The following is a 19,724-nucleotide window of genomic DNA, read 5'->3' on the forward strand; positions in this document are numbered from 1 at the left end:
CGCTATCTGTGGATATAAATTACGTACAGTAAACCAAGGGCATTAACCAAGGGTTTATTATCAATTATCTCTCGCTTGTTCCCCTTAAAACGAACTTTAAGTATATTAATGAGAAAATTTACAGGTCTTAATGAAATGGGGGAAGTGAAAAGAAGCTGAGTTCCTCCCCCCAACCTGGCCACGGGGACCCTCGGCAGCCTGGTCCCAGCATCAGGTCAGTGAGCTGGGGTACTTGGCTATGCAAAGCCAAACCCAGGTCTTCCACCTGTCTCCCAACCCTGTTCCAGAGAGCAGCACTTTCGGAGAGGGGGCAGTTCCACTGGAGCATGTGTGCCTCTTAACAAAGACCCCACCATGGCCTGCTTGTGTAGGAACAGTCAGCTGGACGAGGGCAAGGAGACCTTCATCTGCCCCTCAGCACACTGTAGGCACTGCCATTGGAGCGGCACAAATGGAGTGTGGCGGGGGATGGGAGGGCAGAGGGGGAGGTTAGCTCTCCTTCCAGACTTGGGGGTGCTCCCTGAGGAAGCTTTGGAGGGCAGAACCTCTGTGTAGCTGTATCCACCCTGCTCCCACATCTGCCCCTGGTGAGATGCGCTCCAGACAGAGAGCAGCCACAGGCCAGCTTTCTTCAAGGTCAGTCTGACCTCCTTCTGGTCCAATTCACCATCCAGCAGTCTCGCCTCCCTCTGATCCTCAACACCAGGACTGTGCTGGCTCTCCCTGGTGTCTTTGACCTCCCGTGCCACGAGATATGGTGTCAGGCCCTGAGTGGCAGCTTAGATTTGCCATGCAGGGCAAAACCAGGTTCGTCCCAGTTTTGGAGCCTACCCACTGGTGGGAGATAGATGCTGGCCATCTGGTCAGAGCAGTGAGTCCAAGGTTATAGATCGTGTCTGTGTTGCTCATGGGAGTGCTGATGGTGGGAGCACCACCCTGGGGAACCTGATCTCAGCTGTCCACAGTAGGCTTCCTGTACTAGGCACTGCTGAGCTGTGTAAGGCTCAGGGGTCTGTGAGATTGTCCAGCAGGGACAAAACTGCTCACTGGAGTCTTTGCTTACCCATCCCTGGTCTGGTCCTTTTTCCCCTTTCTGTCCCTGGATGCCTCTGCCTACCACTGAATTGCTTTTTCCCACTTGTTAGAAGAGCCCTGGGTTTGAGTGCTGAGCACTCCTGCTCTATCTTTCCAATTCTCCAAGGCTCCTCCCTCCCTCCCATCCCTCTGTTCTGCCCCTCTCCTCACTCCTGGAGAATACTGGGATTCACAAGGACCTCAGGGCAGGAGATTCCCACCACAGGACATTTCCCTTAGCCATTCTGGGTCAATCAGCTTCCCACATAAATAACATCACTCTGGTTAGAAACCTGTCAGATATGGCTCGTTTCTTTTTCTCCTGTCCCTTCAGATGTCACCAGCTACTGTCTCAGTAACTGGCCCTTTGTCTACTGTCCTAGCTCAGTCCTGCCTCAGAGCCTCTGAATCTGCTGTTCCCTCTGCCCAGCATACTGTTCCCACAAATGTAGCTAATGTGGCACCTCCTCAGGATGCCCTTCACGCTCCAGTGTCTTCCCTTCTAGTAGAACTCCTGTTGGGCTTTATTTTTTTGTGGTCTGTATGCCTGGGCCAGGAATGAAGATGTAGGAACAGAGGGCCTGTCTGGCTGGCTCACTTGCAACATGGCCTAGACAACCATAGGTCCTCAGTCCTCTGGAGTGGATAGCTCCCTAAATGCCCCAGGCCCTGTCTCTGGGTGCTCCCTGCATGACAGGAGAAATTGGCAGGCAGAGAATGCAGCACACAGGTACTGTGTGGGCCTTGGGTAGCAGGCTGGGTGGGAGGCTGGCCATGGCAGAAGCAAGAGTGTCACACCTGGGATGTGGGAGAGCAGAGAAGGGCAGGGTCTAGAGCAGGGAGTGATGGTGTTCCAGGGCTTCAGCCTGCTGTTACCACAGTCAGGGTGTGTGTGTGTGGGGGGGGGACAGAATTCCTGACCAAGCAGCCCTGAAGAGGGGTAAGCCTGCACTAAGCACCATCTATGGTTGTGAGGCTGGGCTAATCCCTGCTCAGTCGACTGAGTAGACGGCAGGACAACCAAGTATTAATAACTGGACAGGCCCTGTCCTACTGTATGCTGTTGAAGGAGGCAACATGGCTCCTCTAGCAAGTATGGGGCCACCAGCCCACTCTGCTGCAGACCCTGCACTTAACGGTCTACCAGCAGAGAGAGCACAGGGCAGGGAGTCCATGGCTGGCACAGTGATGCCAGGACCCACTGTAGATGGGGTGAGTTGCTGAGTCACAGTGCTGCGGGCGCCTGACTCTGGGCAGCAGGTAGATGCTTTCAGAGGCTACAGCCCTTGACCTACAAGCTCCAGGATTTAGATAAGTCTAATGAACACATGAAGAGCAGGCAGCTCCACAAAAACACTGCTTTTCTGTCCCCATGAGGCACTGGAAGGGCATCACCCCAGGGCCATGCTTCCCTGAGCCAGGCACAGCACAGTTTGCCCAAATCCCAATGGCCCTCCCTTACAACCCTTCTAGAACAAATGGGCACCAGTTTCATCCAGATCTTCCTCAGTAGTCTCCTAGCTTAGTCTGGATACAACTCCCATCAATTGGAGTAGAAATAACTATCCTTCCCCTGACTCTGGCTGGGTACAAGGAGGGCCCAGGACACCACAGCAAAGCCAGGCAGGGGCACAGACAGAACCACAGTCATTCCTAGAAGAGAGCATTCCATGGCTCCCTACACCCTAGTGTTCCTTGGGATTCCAGGGCACACTACTCCCTCTAGAGTTGTCCTTTAGGACCTGCCAGGGCCCAGGGCCTCAGATCTATCCCCCTGATACTTCAGTCAGCTTGGACCTGAGTTTAGTTATAGCTTTTATTTAAATGTGCTTTATACCATTCCCTCCCCAATGATGCAGCCTCCCTCATCATATGCTTAACTCTCTCCAGCCTCCACCTCATTTCCAGTCTCAGGGTTCCCCCCACCTTGTGCACCCCGACTCCTGTCTCTATAAACACTCCTCTCCTCTGTGCCTATAATTAGCCCCAAGTAGAATAATTCATAACAAACTTTATTTCTTGTGGCATCTTTCTTGCTAACGTGTCACTGAGCGCCTCATAGGACCAGCAGGAGGGAAGCCAGTCTCAAAATGACTGAGAGTCCTGCCCACCCCCAGCAAACACTGATCTGCTTTCTGTGACTATGGTTTTGCCTTTTCTAGAATGCTATAGAAATGGACTTATGTAGCATGTAGCCCTTTGTATCTGGATGCTTTCATAGCACAGTGCTTCTGTGGTTTGTCTGGGTTGTTATCTAAACACACAGTGAGCTGTTTTCTGTGTCTGGACAGTGCTCACAATGCAGGTGGGTGTCAGTGTGTTTGCCCATTCACCTAGGCTCTTTCACACACAGGCCTTCATTTCTCTGGGGGTGGGGCTGCAAGGGCATAGTAGGCATGCTGAACTGGTAAGCAGTCCTGTCTTTGTGTGTGCTGTGTGCTCTGTCCATACTTATAATATCTCACACACTTCTCTTCACAGCTTTGTGACTATGGCTATTCTCATTCTGGGAACTGAACCTTTCATGTTTTGATTGTTAACCTTAGCCTTTAATGGCTGTGCTATCCCTCCTGCCCAGCTATTCCCATTCTGTGACAAACTAAAGCTCAGAGAGGGTGGCCAATTTGCTCTAGATCACACCGCTAATGCGGTGGAGCCAGGTAGTCTGGCTTGAGTCTGTGCCCTAAACACCTACACTGCTGCCACGCACAATTCCATTGGATTCAGTCCCAGGCAAGGCTCTCTAGTGCTGGGCAGAGCTGTGCTCTGGACACTAAAGGCCCCAGTTCAACTTCCAGCTTCTCCTCTGGTGAGATGTATACCTCAGACTCTGGCATGTCCCTGTCTACCACTGGCAATCACAACCACCCACATCACTAAGTCCCTCTGAGAGTGGAAGGAGGCGAATTAGCAGATACTTGGTGCTCACCATTACTATGAGCTCCTGACCCCCAGCTTTACAAGACCAGCTGCCTCTGATGTTCCCATGGCCTGAGCAACTCCTGCTTCCCCAACTCAGTGGAGCTGGTTCCCTCTAGTGAAGGAAGAGATGGAGTGTCCCAGCTGGCAAGGAAACTCACACCCAGAGTGGGGAGTAAGGTGGCATCCTCCCCTTCGAAGCTTGTGGGCAGCAGCTTTCTCTGGTTTCAAAGGCAGTAGGAGGCACCCATAAGCAGGATGTTAATGTGGGTCATGGGGGCAGGTCTCTCCCCCTTGATCCCACTTGTCCCACGCAGAGCAAGGCCTCTCTGAAATTCATGCAAGCTTAGTGAGCCTGCTTGGCTGAGATTCCACCTACAGTCATCAGAGAGGGTAGGTGGGGAAGTTTCCTTTGCCCTTCGAATTGACTTCCTCTAGGACATGCTTCTGGGGCTCCTTAAGAAGGAGAACCCTGAATTGACCCTCACATATGCCTACTGCCACCCTGGCCAAGCTCAAAGCCAGAAGCCCAGACAGGATGTGGCCCCCACAAGGGGAGAAGGAGATGGGGAAATGGATCACCCCCTGCAGAGCCCAGGAGCTCAGAGGGAAAGTACTGATGTGTGAGCTCATTAGGAAAGCTGTAAGACTTATGGGAGTGAACACTGGCTCTGGCAGCCTGTGCCCAACTCACAGCCCAGCCCCTGTCCCCACATCCTCTCACAGCCTCCCTCTGATACTCAGCTTTTCCTCTCCCTTAGATTCAACAGATTCCTTACATGTCCCTCTTCGCCATACCCCAGGCCAACACCAAAGGTTAACGGGTTAATTCTGGCTGAGCTGTGCAGCTGTGTACTGAGGAACTGTACTACTGTGTGCTGCTGTACTGAGCTGTGCTACTATGTGCTGGGCTCTGCTGCTCTGGTTGAGCTGTGCTGAGCTGTGCTGCTGTGTGCTGGGCTGGGCTGGGCTGGGCTGCTATGTGCTGAGCTGTGCTCTGGGCTGCTCTGTTCTGAAGAAGCCCTGAAACCATGGCAGGAAAGGGAGCCCAGGGCACTGCCTGCGTCTGCTTCACCTCCTAGCTCTTCTCTCTTGGGTGCCCCATTGAGCCTTCAAATGCCTCCATTCTTAGACTGGGTCACCTCCACCAGACACATTCTCTGTCCTCTTGTCACATTCAGACCCTGCCAGGCCACTTCAAGGGCAAGAACTCTGCCCTCAGAGCAGGCAAATCCAAGCCTTTGCTGGTGGTGATGAGACAGCTAAGGCTTGTGAGCTGGACACAGGGACAGTGCTGGCTCTCCCTGACCAGCGACCTTCTTGAGGCTCAGTGATGCTGCTATCTCATGTGACAGTGGCTATCCCTCACTCTGGCACTGGGACACACGTCCATTGTCCTCATTGCCTTGTTACCACAAGCTCAGGGTTTCCTGGCTCTTGGTGCATCCTCTTCTGATACCACAACCTGGCTTCACCTCCCCCTCACTCATCCTGTGCTGTTTGCTACCTATTTAGAACAAAGGATGTGCTAGGTGGTTTGGAGGCTGAAGTCTTCAAGGGATGGGAAAAGCCTAAAGAACAAGTAAGCAAAGTGCTGAGGGGCCAGAGGAGGCAGCTATGACTCTAGAGTGGGTTGACCTCAAAGAGGGCTTGCATGGTGGGCACAGGGTATCAGCAGGTAAGCTGGTAGGGCATGGCAACCCCAGCAGAGAGCAGAAAATGAAACAGCATGCCTCATTACTGAATGCCTCTGGCTGCCTCCCTGGCCTCCAACTCTCCTTTCCCCACAAATAGTAGCTCCGTTTTCCTGAAGGGATCCACTACTGTCCCATAAGTAACCACGTGGTCTGGGTAAAACTGACTGTTCACCAGCTCCAGGGTGGATCCCGATCAACTGTGTCACATCCTGGGTATGAAATTATCTTGAATGGACTTGAGAGCCAGTCTATTCAACAAGGTCCCTGGAATCAGATAAGGAGGTGAGGGCTTGGCTATAGCAGTCACCTATCACCAAGACAGGGAGGTCAGGAAGAGACTGGGGCTGGCCCAAGGGTGTAGCCCATGCCAGAGGAGACAGAGCCGAAAAGCAGAGCAAACAGGTCAGAGTGCCTAGCCCGTGGAGCAAGCTTTACCCCAGTCAGCCATACCCGTCGGCTTTTCAGTTACAAGAATCAATAACACCCACTTACTGTTTAAGTCTATTTGAGTTGAGTTTTCTGTCATATTGCAACCAAAAGATTCTTAACTGAGAATCTAGTTTGGCTGGAATGTAGGAAATCTGAGAAGGGAGGTAAGAAGATAGAGCTGGCGAGACAGATCAGGAAGGAACTGAATAACAGGTTATTTCAATAGGCACTGGGACCTATGGAAGGCTTCTTAGCAGGAAAGTGGCTTCCTAGCATCTTACAAGGACATCGGAACTTGGCTTCACCAATCCCCTCTTCCCTTCCTCCTAGCAGAGTCAAGCAGTAGAATCAGATTTGTTAAGAAAGCATAACCTGGGACTGGAGAGATGGTTCAGCAGTTAAGAGTACTGGCTGCTCTTACAGAGGATCTGGATTCGGTTCTCAGCACCCACATAGTAGATAACAACTCAAGTTCTAGAGATCTGATACCCTCTTCTGGTCTCCTTGGGCATTCCATGCATGTGGTGCACTTGTATACACACAGGCAAAATATTTATACACATAAAATAAAAATAGACCCAAAAAACTTTTAAATAAAAAGAACACATAAACTGTTCATACCCTATAGTCCTACAGAGATATGGCATTAGTCTGTTTTTTATTACTATAACAGAATATCTGAGACAGACTAACTTTATAAAGAAACGAGGCTTATTTGGTTCACAGTTTTGTTTGTTTGCTGTTGCCCTACTGAGATTGAACCCAGGGCCTCGTACTTGCTAGGCAAGCACTCTACTACCAAGCTACATCTCCCTACCCCTTAGTTTACAGTTGTGGAGGCTAAAAAGTCAAGATATGGCTACCTCCCTAGTTCAACCTCTGGTGAGGTCTCATGGTAGATAGCATCACAATGGTGGACGTATATGGGGGTGGGGGCAACAAAAGGTCAGGTCTCCAGACAGGAAGTCAGAGCACTGGAGAGTGACAGGCTTGCTTTTTTTAAATTATTTTTTTATAACAAACCCCATGTGGTAAATAAGGGACACTTGAGAACAACTTTAATCTCATTTGTGAATACAGCCCCCCCAAATCCCAAGCACATCCCACTAGAAAGGTGCCCCTTATTCCTGTGCCACCACACTGAGAACCAAGCCTCCAACATGTGAACCATGGAGGACAGTTGAACCATACCCAACCACAGCAGCCACTTTGACTAGAACAAGCTCTGGGAATTTCAATGGAAGCCAATAGGATTACGTTTCCACCCCAAAGAAAGGAGGCTCCTCCTCTACACATCAGATCCTCTCCTCTGTGACAACCTCTCACAAAAGTGTCTGGCATACAACAGTGGGGGTTCCACACATCTTTGAAAATGAGTGAGTTCTCCAGAGAGCTTCAGGAACGGGGAGAACCCACACAGGAGAGGTTCTAGCTGGCAGAGGCACAGCCCTAATAACTGGCTTTAAGTCCAGAGCAGAGGCGGTCCATGCACCAGAGCACTGTCCATGGTACTAAAACACTACTCAGCGTTAGCTTCACAGCTGATCCACGGCTGCCTGCAAAGGACTAGAAACATCTTAGGAAACATTCTCAGTGGGAACGTGCACTACATAACCTTGCTTTCCTTGCTAATCCCAGTCCCTCAAGACCTTCTGCATGAGATAGATAACCTGGCATAGACCCAAGCAGCCTGCTTCCTGATCACGACCATGTCTCCAGCACAAACATCCTTCTATCCTGGTGCCTAAGCTCTCCAAGCTCTCTCAGGGTTGCGGGTCCCTGAAGGGATTCAAACATCAACCCAAGCCAGCCAGTCAGCCTCTACTGGGAACCCTGGAGAAACAACCAGGCAGAGACTGGCACTGGGCAGGCAGCTAGAGAGACAGACTGTGTGCCAACAGCAGTCACCAGAGGACCTGACAGGTGACTCCGCTCCTCACCGGCTCATGGGTACTGCCAAGCAAGAAGCTTGTGCTGGAAGCCAATGTACAGAGGGAGGGGTAGCTGCTCTGTGATGTCAAGTGGCAGAGAGAGGCTGGCATGGTGACTGTGCAAATATGGATGTAGGGCTAGAAAAATATCATGGAACAGAGCACAGGAATAGCAGAGGGGGTGAGGGGCTGCAGAGAGCACAGGGGTGGGTACCTTCAGAGAAGTGGGCTGGTGAGAGGGGAGCCAGTCCATCAGTCAGAAAGAGGTTGATCTTCACTGCAGATTTGTACAGACAAGATTAGTGGGTGGTGACGTCTGCCCAGGCATCTGGCGCTGGTGGGGACTTCCTCTCTGACATCATCCTCACAGGGCACAGGCCTCCTCACGTTCTAATTTTGCCCAGAAACCATTTTGGCTCCACCGTCCATGAACTTATCTAAACCTTTCTGGAAGTAATTTATATTTCCAGCCTGTATCACCTCTAGGGGAAATGATTTTCAAAGTTTATTCCCTGCTGAGTGTGGCAGGATTTCCTGTTATTGGTTTTAAACTTGTGTCTCCTGAGTGTTGCTGGGGGGCTGTAGTGGGGAGGGGCTCCCCTAGCAGGCTGCAATTTAGCCAAGGAGAGGAGCCCAGCACCCTCCTCTCAAGGCCCTTTCTGACTTTGTAGGTTTGGCCCAAATTTCTCACATTTCCTCTCAGTCCCTTGCTGTCTGAACCTGTCAAAGGTGAACCAGGGTGACTTTATATGACAGCTCCCTTTTGAACACAGCTTTCCCCACAGCTCTACATGCAGTCTTAGGGAACTTACAGCTGTCCATATGGTGTCACCTCCATGAGATCTCAGCTGCCCTCACGCCTCTGTAAGGCAGCACTCTCACACCCAGAATCGGTGCCTCCATTTCACAGATGTGAAAACTGAGGAAACTGAGTTACCACAGCACATAGATCTGTGATCCAACTCAGCTTCTCCAAAACTTTGGCTGGTGTTCCCCTAAGAAGTATAACCACAGCAGGCCAGACTGCCAGGTGCAATGTTTCTCCAGAAAAATGAACGGTGTGCCCTCTCCAGCTCCCTTCCCATCCTGCTCAGTCCACTGCTGCCCTTCTGGGTCCCAAATCCTTCCATCTAGACAACCCCCAAGCCATCTTCCCCCAACCAGAACTCACTGCCATTCTCTTCCCAGCCCACTGCCTTTCAAGGTATGGTCTCCCCCAAGTCATCTTTCATCAGTCTGGCATTTTACCACCACCCAAGAGAGTTTAGACTTAACTGCAAACACTGATTTTTAACAACACACATCCTCTTCCAGATCTTTCATTTAAATGTTGAAAAAAAATGAGCTTAGATTCCCCCTTCCCCCAAGACACAGCCATTTATTGGCCTAACCCACATGCCTCGAGGCAGGCTTGGACAGTCTCCATCTGCTCTCACTCCAGTCTTCCCTCTGCTGGGAGCTCCTGGCTTGACCCAAGAGAGAAGCATCCTGGGCAGGGGTAGCAGACAGACAGGGAAAAATACACAGGTGGGACCCGAAGAGAACTCAGGGAGTGAATGTGGGGCTGCTGGACCACCCAGATAAAATATCCATATGCGCAGAGGGAGTCTTGCTCAAATGCACACCTCTCACTTCCCTTCCAAGAAGACAACTCAGCCATTCACATCTTTTGTGGGTTCCCCCCTCCCTCCCTCCTTCCCTCCCTCTCTTCTTTGTCTAGCTCCTTATCAATGAGAAAACAGTTGCTTCAAGTTCTAGATGAATCCATTTCTGAGACACATTTACATGGGGGGCACACTCCAGAACAGTTAGGGCACATGCACACCACACTACACACACACACACACACACACACACACACACACACACACGCAATCAAAAACATCCATTCCTACAGAGGTTGACACCTCTATACCCCTGCTCAGGCACACATGCACTTACAGTCATCCCAATTCTTCCTCCCCACTGTCACACATGTGCACATTGGGAGGGACTCCGAATGTCCTCTGAAGAGCCCAGTGATTCCATATGTTTGACAGGAGGGAAGAGGATGGAGCCAGGTAGGAAAATGCCAGCACAGGAAAGAAACACATGGGAGGCTGTGGAGCATCTGTAACTATTGGGAAGGGATCAGGGACTCTCCTGAAATTTGGGCCTGGGTGGCTGGAGAATCCTGGATAAGGACTGCATTTGGCCACAGCAGGGGCCCAGTGGCCACCACCCAAGACCATTCATGGGGAACTCATACACTGCACTGGCCAGTACCCACTGTTCAGACATATCAGACAGGTGGCTTGGCAGGAGGCCCTGAGCCCCCTGGGGAGGGCTGGCAGTGAAGGGCGGGCATCCCTGCCTCCGGGGCCTGCAACAAGGTCACCTTCACCCATGGGCACATCCATTCCCAGTTAGACCAGGGCTAATGCTCACTTCTATGTGTACCAGCCAGCCCCTGACCAGAGGTCTCATCCTCAGGCTCAAGTGATGCATGACAACACCTGTCTTCCCAAACAAGTCAACCCCACCTCTCCTTGGGCATGTTGCCTGCAAAATGAGGGACTTGTCCACAATGCCTGGAATTTCTGAATACCTCCAAGAGATGCAGCAGCCCATGGAAGTCCCAAAGAGATGGTGGTTCCCTGCCAAGTCATGCAAGTGCCAGAGAGGACCCACACACCTATGTCCCTTTGCCCCCTCAATCTTCCTCAGGGCTGCCACACTGACTTGTGTCTCTCCTCACCACTGGCAAAAGGCAGGCCCAGCCTGCCGACAACTCTCACCCGGAGAACTGAGGCTGCTCCCACAGAAGCCCTGACAGTGAACACAGGGCTCCTCAGAGGACTGGGAGGGAAGAAAAGGGACACAAGTAGACTGCATTGTAATCAGACGTCATCTCCCAGCACTTGGGGACAGCTTCTCCTTGAGAGGTTGGGGAAGGGCGGGCTCCAGGGACACAGGTAGAGGAGGGGAAGGTAAAGGAGACAGAACAGGAGACAAGAGCATTACCCTCTGGACAAGTCTGTCCCCAGCAAACAGGGCGCTGCTTCCTTCTGCATCTGTGCTACTGCTTGGGGGTTCCAAAATCAGATCTCTCTGGCTCTCTTTTTCTTCCTCTCCTAGCATTTTTCTTACCCTTAGGATCCTCAGAGGAGAAAACTCCACAGAAAGATCTTTAAATAAATGGCCCCTCCCTGGCCCCAGGGAATATATTAGAGTATGAAGTGATGGCCCAAATGGGACAAGTAATCCAGAGAAGACAGGGAGACATATCAGGCAGACTGGGCCACTAATGCCACCCATGCATCACGGCAGGGCTGGGAAGCAGAGTCACTTCTCACCCGCAGACAGGACAGGGACAGGGAGGAGGAGAGAGGAGGGGACCCATCTCCTCTTCTTTGTTCTCCTCTGCATACCTGACAGCAATTATTTCATTTCTTCATTTGTTCCCTGGTGTGTTGTCTGCCCCCTGAACTTGAAGATCGGCTCCACAAGGACACACATGCAGCTCTACTGGACATTCTGGCAGCCCCAGCATACAACTCAGACCCCAGAGCAGACAATAGCACTCAACAAACATTTGCTAAAGACATGAGCTGATACATGAAAGAATGAGTGGGCGAATGAGTGAATTGATGGGGGAAGCCATCCAGGGCAGATCAGCAGTCCACACCTCAGTCTATCTGGAAGAGGAAGCCCACCCCATCCCAGGCAACAGTCGGCTCTCCAGTCGGGCTCCTCTGCCCCCCAGCTCTGCTCCGGTAACTCTTGCTATTCTCTGGGCCTACTTAACCAGGACCTCTCCTCCGAATACCAGATTTACCACTGTACCTGCCAGTGAGCTCAAAAAGGCATGTCCCAAGAGGAGCCAGCCTGATCCAGGTCCTTGATGCTTCCTCTTCCCCAGGGTGACCAAAGCCTATGGTTCATCCTGGTATGGTGCGATTCTCTCTTGCCACCCATCTTCCACTGGCCACTTATCTTTCTAAAGCTTGAATCTGACCATGCTGTTTCCCTGATTCCAAGTCTTCAGCAACTCCCACTGTCTCTGGAATGAACAAAGCTCTCTAGTACAGCAGTCATGGACTGGTACAACAAGCTTCTACATCATTACCATGGCAATGTGACAAAGAGTTGCTGCCATACCCGTTCTACAGATGAGGAAAGTGAGGTGTAATCCAGCAGTCAAGTGGTGAACTCTAAGTTAAGCATCGATAATAAAATTGTGACCAGAGCCAACATGGAGCTGAGTGTGTGGTGCCCATATGCCCAGGAGGCTAAGACAGGAGGATCACTTGAGCCCAGGAGTTTGAGGTCAACCTGCCAACACAGTAAGACCTGACCTCATCTGGAAAATCAAAGTGAATGGGCATGGATTCTCTCCCTGGCACTGTTCTAAACCAGTGAGTCCTCATGCCAGCCCTTAGATGCCAGCCTGTTAGCCTGACTCTTGGCCTCTCCAAGTTCCTCACAATGTGAGGCTTCAATGAGGAAATCTGTGAAAGTACTCAGGTCAAAAGAGTGTCCATTCTGGGTCAGGACAGAGCTATAGAGTCCTTCTGGGAAAATAGTGTGTCCAGCTGAGAGGCAGGACAGATGAAGACTTCAGCCAGGAAACAGTGGTCAGTGGCCAGGCTCTGAAAGGGGCAAGTAGGGAGGGGAGGAAAAGATGAGGTGGGATTATAGGGCTCTGGGAAGTACAGAAGGAATCCAAGATGAAACCCAGAGAACCATCCAGGTGTGGCTGGAGGGGTATACATACTACAACAGGGTGGTGAGAAAGCAGGGTTGTATAGGGCCAACCAGCCTGAACTCTACACCAGCACCTCTTCCAGGCTCATCCCTTAAGCTCAGGAATACAGGCTCTGGGACTCACCTGTGCTTGTTCATCCTTAAATGAAGGAATGGAGCCCTGGACCCCCCTGTGCACGTGTAAGTCTTAACCGTTCCTGGGAGGAGAAGGCAAGTGTCCCTATCACATCAGACAGACGTGATGGCAAAAAGGAGACCTGGTTCAGGAATGGGGACATAGGGGTTCAGGAAATCCATACCAGCTGACTGAAGTTGCCAGCTGCAGCCCCATAAATTGTGCCCTGGCCCAGACTGGCGGTCCATTAACATGAAAGATTCCATCGCACTTTACAACCTCCCTGTCTTGTACAGCGACAGCAGGTAATTAAAACAATAATTGTTTTCTGATGTTGCTTCTGTTGAACGATAAAAGCTTCCAGTTATTTTCCTTTCACAGGGGGAGGGGGGTCTGATTTGGGGGCACGTAGAGTGGGGGCAGGGCCTCAGAAGTTTTGGAGGCAAAGAAGGGTGCAGAGGCCTTTTGTGTGGCTGTCCCAGAGAGAGGTCTGCAGGAAGGAGCTTGGTTCTGGCTCAGCAAAGTCAACCACATCCTGTCAACACGCATGTGTGCATGAGTGCACAAAAGCACATGTGCATACCCACACAGGCTATTCAGTACATAAGAAGGCACACTGCACACTTGGCCCTGCAGACATGTCCTTCACACTCTGCCTCTGGCTGCACTGTGAACTGCTCTGAAGAGGGTCACACAGCTTGGAAAGTCCCAGGCGGGGAGGGGAGGATCCCTAACCAGGAAGGCTGTTGACAATAGGCCCAAGGAGACAGTGCAAGTGTTATGAAACCTCTCACGGTTGATCTTGTACATCCAGAGAAGGAGGTACAGTCAGATGCCTCAAAGGGAGAAGGGTGAGAGGTATATGTAGCAGTCCCAGGGATATTACACTTGTACTTCCTGGTGCAGTCTGGTACTTGTGCAAGAGGTGGCTTGTCTGGTAAGAGCTGGGTGTGTCAAATACCAGAGAGAGATCGGAGCAAGGAAAACAGGATGCCTGGTATAGTAAGCGGTCTTCTGTGCCCATAAATAATTACTTGCCCTTCCTTTCAATGATCTATTCATCCATTAATCTATCCATCCACCCTCTACCCTCAGCATAAACAGATCATAGTTCCTGCCCTTAAGAAACTTAGGCTTTGGCGGGGCGTGGTAGCGCACGCCTTTAATCCCAGCACTCGGGAGGCAGAGGCAGGCAGATCTCTGTGAGTTCAAGGCCAGCCTGGTCTACATAGTGAGTTCCAGGACAGCTGGGGCTACAGAGAGACCCTGTTTCAAAAAGACCAAAAAATAAAAGAAACTTATGCTTTAATGGAAGGAGGCATAAAATAAGCAAATAAACAAGTCAAATGATAAATGTCATGAAGAAACTAAAGCAGAGTGATGGGCCACTGTGTATGCTGGGGATCCAGGGAGGGAGATCCCCAACCTCTCTGAGTGAGGCTGGAATGACATGGAGATGCCTAGAGGAGATGGAGATTGTTGCTTCTGGGCCCAGGGTCCTTAAGACATGCATCCTCAGACCCTGCCATTTCCACTTCCTGATCCTGCTGCTTGTTTACCTTCTTCATCTTCAGTCCCATGCCCAGGAATTACCAGATGGAAGTCGGGGTGGAGAGGTGACCACTTACACTGGCAACACGAATGACACCATACCTGGGGGCTCCTGCACCTTGGTCCCCACTGTCTAGAGGGTTTTGTAGCAAGTCACTGTGATGCTTAAAACAAATACTTTTTAATCACTAAAAATTGAAATGATTTCACATGAAAATGTTAATGTATTCGTGATCACAGCCGTGCACTGCATCTGACAAATTAGCACCAGCCTGCTGCATTGTTCCTAGCTACGTTTATCATGGTGATCACACACACACACACACACACACACACACACACACACACACACACACACACACACAGAGGAGTGGAAGGGTACAGAAGCCAGCTCTTGATGGGGGAAGGAGGACAGAAGGGATGGGCCTAGAGAGGCCTGGAGGTCCCTGGCAGTCAGCTGTGACCTCAACACCAGCCATAGGGCCAGAGTTTCAGCTGCCTCCACTTCCCCTCATCCTGGAAGCCTATACTAGGCAGGGTTGGCTGGCTTTACAGGCTGACTACCCACAGACTCAGGGGCCAACAAAGGAGGGCACCAGGAGATGAGAAAAACAATTTTTACAAGAATTCAATATTTCAAAGATAAGCATCAGGAGTGGAGAAATCGGAAACTTGAGGATTGCTGGCGGGAATATAAAACAGTACCAGTTCTGAGGAGAACAGGTTGGTGGTTCCCTACACTGTTCAACATGGAAGTGCCACCTGAGCCAGCAATTTCACTCCCAGGGTACAAAGAATGGAAAACAGGGATTTAAGCAAATATCTGTATAGTAATGTTCAGAACCCCATTGCTTATGACAGCTACATGGTTTCTGCAAGCAATGGGTGGATTCTGGGGCTAGAGGAGACTGGGCTCTTCAGACCCAGAATCTACCTCAGACCTTCCGACCAGTTTCTTTTAACTCCAGTATGTAGAAAAACACACACTATGGCCTCAGAGCAGAGTATTAATAAAAGCACACAAAAAAGGAACTAAGTTCAGTGAGGAGTGCAAGAGGCAGACTTTTCTAGCTTGGGACATTTGATTTTCAGCTCAGGTGCTCCAGCAGTCTCTCTCCTAGTACACATCATCAAGGGTTTCTCTCCCTTTCTGGAACCCTTGGTTAAGTGTTTCCTTCCCTTGTGACCAGCACGTCTGAGCCCTAGTTTCCCTCCTCTCCCCTTTCCCTCTGGCTGCTGCAGTACTCAGTGTTCTCTGGGGGAAATAGTCCAGCAAAGCCTGCCTCTGAGCAGAGCCCTCCCGGCCCTGTGGGAGAGCTCGGCCCAGAATCCCTCCAGCCTTCTTCCCTCTTAGCCTTTCTTGCCTAGTGGACACTTCCCCTGCCCACCTTGTTTCCTGTTCTCCTTTTCTTAGGAATTCCTGAGAATTTTTTTTTTTTTTTTTTTTTTTTTTTTGAGACAGGGTTTCCCTGTAGCCCCAGCTGGCCTGGAACTTGCTATGTAGATCAGGATGGCCTCAATCTCAGAGATCGGCTTGCCTCTGCCTCCCAAGTGCTGGCATTAAAAGTGTGCACCACCATGCCCCACCCCATTAAAGTGGGAATGGAACAGGTGCTAAAAGCTAGCCAGGATTTTGATTTTTTAAAATATTTTTGTGGTTCCTTACTTTTCTTCCTTCTCCAATGTATAAAATGTTCTGTTCTGTGTAACCTGCATCACATTTGGGACAAACCATGCACCATGGTGTTAGAAAAAAAAATTATTGTTCCTCTTCCTCCTCCTCCCCCTCCTCCTCCTCCTCCTCTTCCTCCCCCTCCTCCTCCTCCTCCAGAGCATCAGGTCTTGTATCGAATTATTTTTATAACTTTTTATCAAAAAAAACCTCCCCCTCCTCCAGATGATCACAGATGTAGCCCTGGCTGGCCTGGAACTCACTATGTAGACCAAGTTAGACTTGAATGAACTCATAGAGATTCGCCTGCCTCTGAGTGCTGCTGGGATCAAAGGTGTGCACTATTACAAAAATGCAGTAAAGCCAGCAAGATGGTTCAACAAGTAAAGGCACTTGCTGTGCAAGCCTGATGCCTGGAGTTCAATCCTTGGAACCCACGTAAAGGTGGGAGGAGAGAACCAACTCCACAGTTATCTTCTGACCTCCACATGCATGTCTTTGCTCATGCTAGGTGTGCACATACACAACAATAATTAAGACATTTTTAAATAATAATAAAATTTTTAACACAATGGAGGCATACAGGGACTATTGGCCATTAGTGGGAATGAAAAACTGACTCACCCTACAGCAGACCTCAACATTATGCACGTGAAAGAAGCCAGTCACAGAGGTCACAAATGTCATGTTCCCATTTGCATGATATAGCCACAATGCACAAGTCTACAGAGATGGAAAGCAGGTGCTGTTTGTAAGGGGCTGGGAAGAGGGAGGGATGGAGAGTAAGTGGCAAAATGGGGGTCTCTTTGGGAATAATGAAAATGCATCAGAGAGGGGTGATAGCCACACACTGTGGATGCACCAAGTGTCATCCAATTGTGTACTTTAAAACAATTAATTGCATGTTAAATGAATTTCGCCTCAATCAAAAACAGAAGCAGGTGGATCTCTGTGAGATGGAGGTCTACATAGTGACTTCCAGGCCAGCTGGGGATGCAGAGAGACCCTGTCTCAAAAAACAAAAATCGAAAAACAACGACAAAAAGCCCAACTTCACTATACCTCTGTAAGCTCATTTTCACATTTGCATTCGCTATGGGGAGATGGGGAGACGTCAGGCACCCAGACTTTTGCTGGGTAGTGCAGAGGCTTCCAAAGGACTCAAGTAGCCTGCCTGGCCCTCTCTCTGTACCTGCATCCCCACCCTATCCACCTTACCTGAGGCCACAGGACCAGCTCCATGATAGCACAGACTCCGCCTTCCTTCCCATCCCATAACTAAGGCAGAAGAGTGTTTGGGTTCACACTGTGACACAAAAGCAGACCCAAGACCCAGTTAGATCAGATGTGGCCTGGAGGAACTTAGTCACTTTGCTCCTCCACTGTGCCCTCCTAGGAGTGCTGGCTTCAAGTATCAGTGAACACAGACATAAATTATGAAGCATCTCTTCATCTGCACAACTGTGTTCAAACCAGAAGGCACCTCTGCTGCCTCCTCCTGTAAGTCCCATTGCAGCTCAGATGTCACCTTCTTAGAGAGGCCTCCCTTGACTATCTGTCTCACTCATGACCCCCTGACACACATCTAGTTCACCCATGGTCACATGGCCTCTCCCTCTGCCTGCCTTCCAACTGCACAACGGTATCCCTTGTTATCTTAATCTGTTTGCTTGTTTAGGGTCACCTCCCACCATAACGTGGGTTCTGACAGGAAAGAGAGCATCTGTCTTGCTCACTACACCACTGTAGTGCCTAACGAAGTGCCTGGCACACAGTAGGCACATATCATTTGTTTAATGGCTAAGGTGTGTCCATCTCACCTAGTCCTAACCTTCTGTCTTCTCTACATCTCTCAAAAACTCCACATGTGAGTCTTTTGTCCATCTGTCTTCCACAGAGCTGGGGCTGGGACCTGGTTCTGCAATGGTGGCCATGGACATCAGGCAATCTCTTCTTCTCTGATCCTACCTACAGAAAACCTGTGTGCAAGGACTGAGTAAGCCCTCTGCAATTATCTGTTAACCCCCACTCCCTGCCCCCTTCTCCCTGAACCTTCCATGGCACCCATGCCTTTCTAGTTCTGATCTTTCCCAGAGGCCCCTATGTCAGCGCACTTCTTTCCTGGCTTACTAACACCAGCTTTTCTCCCTGGTATACTTCTGAGCACACACTCCCAGCAGAGCCTCCAGGCCCCCTCGGTCCAAAGCCTTCCTCAAGACTGCCTTCCCCTCAAAACCTCTACTCCTCCCGGGTTCCCACTGCTTGCTCTTTAATCTCCTTCAGACTTTCTTGGGATCACCCCCAGAATCTTCCTTTTCCATCTCAGCAGCAGCCATTCTCCAACATCCCCCTTAGAATGGAATCCAAGCTCACCATGGCCTGCTTCGTATGGTGGCTCTCCACCTCCTGCCCTGACTGACTGCACCTCAAAACCAGTCCCAGGGTATCATTCAACCTGGGCACCGGCTTTTAGAGCAGGAAAGTACTGCAGGTGACCTGTATACTGATGCCGAGCACTGTGCATAGAGTGGAAAATGCAGCGAGCAGGGTGTGTACATGTGTGTGCAAGGCTGGGGGTGTAGATAGGGCAGGGGAGTGCATAGGCAATATAAGGATGTGAATTTCTGGGGTTGCACAGGGCCTGGAAGTGCATGAGAGAGGGGAGTCCATGGAGCAGTGACAATATATGAGGCTGCTACATGGGCACTGGAGGCACACAGAGTGGCAAAGGTGGGTATTTGGGCACTGGGGATGAAGTCTGCCAAGGTGACAGTCAAGTTCCAGCACATCCAAGACAATGGACTCACTGTGCCTAGCTCAGATCTCCTAACATGTCGAGATAAGCACCACTAAATGGACTCAGTGCATTTTATATATGTGTGTATTTATATATTATACATATACAAGTTACATATGTATATATGCATATATGTATATTTATAAATGTTACATATATGTAACAATAATAATCAAAGAGGATAAGAAACTAAGATGGGGGCACAGGAGGTGCTGGAGGGGAACTGGGAACAGTAGAAAATACAGAGAAATACTCATGTATGAAATTCTCAAAAATATGTATTTTTTAATTAAAAAAAAAGAGAGGCCTGCAGTCCGATTTTCATGTGTGGTTTCTGTTTTTCAGAACATAGCATCTGCTGCCTGGGGGCTAAATGCCTGCACAAGACCTCTTGGCCACTTTTGGGTGAGTACTTGGTTCACACTGGTGTCTTCCTGCTGGATCCTGCACCAGGCCTCCACAACAGTCTCCTCCTGCTGCTTGTCCCCAACTCCCATGGACACTATGGTCTCACTCCCCTCCTCAGCTGGGCTCTTTCTGCACTGGAGGAAATGGTCCTGGCCCTCTGCTCCAGCCTGCCAATCTCTACTTTCAGGTGGATAGAGCCATTAGACCCTGACTACTCATCCCAGGTCATGTGGCAACTCTGAACCAATCACTGTGTCTAGGTCTCTTCTGTGATCTGGCCAGCCTGGGTGAAGAACTTTCTTGTAGGGGGACTATGGATCCCCCTAGCTGACAGTCCCACCATGAACACACCATGGAGGTGGGATACTGTGAGGGTGCTTCTGTC

General features: G+C 50.3%; 1 protein-coding gene across 4 annotated transcripts in view; it reads right to left on the bottom strand.

Moving 5' to 3' along the window:
* Window positions 1-19,724, bottom strand: part of Unc5a (unc-5 netrin receptor A) — a 61,119-nt gene that overhangs the window by 28,958 nt on the left and 12,437 nt on the right. The window lies entirely within an intron of this gene.

The sequence above is a fragment of the Nannospalax galili genome, unplaced genomic scaffold (genome assembly GCF_000622305.1).
Source record: "Nannospalax galili isolate Female #2095 unplaced genomic scaffold, S.galili_v1.0 scaffold762, whole genome shotgun sequence".
In the NCBI taxonomy this organism is placed as follows: Eukaryota; Metazoa; Chordata; class Mammalia; order Rodentia; family Spalacidae; genus Nannospalax; species Nannospalax galili.